Raw genomic sequence first — 217 nt, 5'->3', positions numbered from 1 at the left:
TGCGTGGGCGCACGCGCTACAGCCGGCTGGTGGGGGCGCCCAGTGGCAGGCGCGCCGGCCGACGGACGCGGCAGGCGGCGCAGCTGCGCGCCGGGGCACCCTGCGCGCGGCGCCGTGCAGCCAAAGTGGGTCCTCGCGGACCCGGTGCGAAGCGCGGTGGACATCTGCAGTGTGCTGGTCCGATTGAGGACTGTGTGCGTTGAGGATGCGCCGCCGC

Source organism: Schistocerca cancellata, unplaced genomic scaffold (assembly GCF_023864275.1).
Source record: "Schistocerca cancellata isolate TAMUIC-IGC-003103 unplaced genomic scaffold, iqSchCanc2.1 HiC_scaffold_263, whole genome shotgun sequence".
NCBI classification, from domain to species: domain Eukaryota; kingdom Metazoa; phylum Arthropoda; class Insecta; order Orthoptera; family Acrididae; genus Schistocerca; species Schistocerca cancellata.
This window is presented reverse-complemented; position numbering follows the sequence as displayed.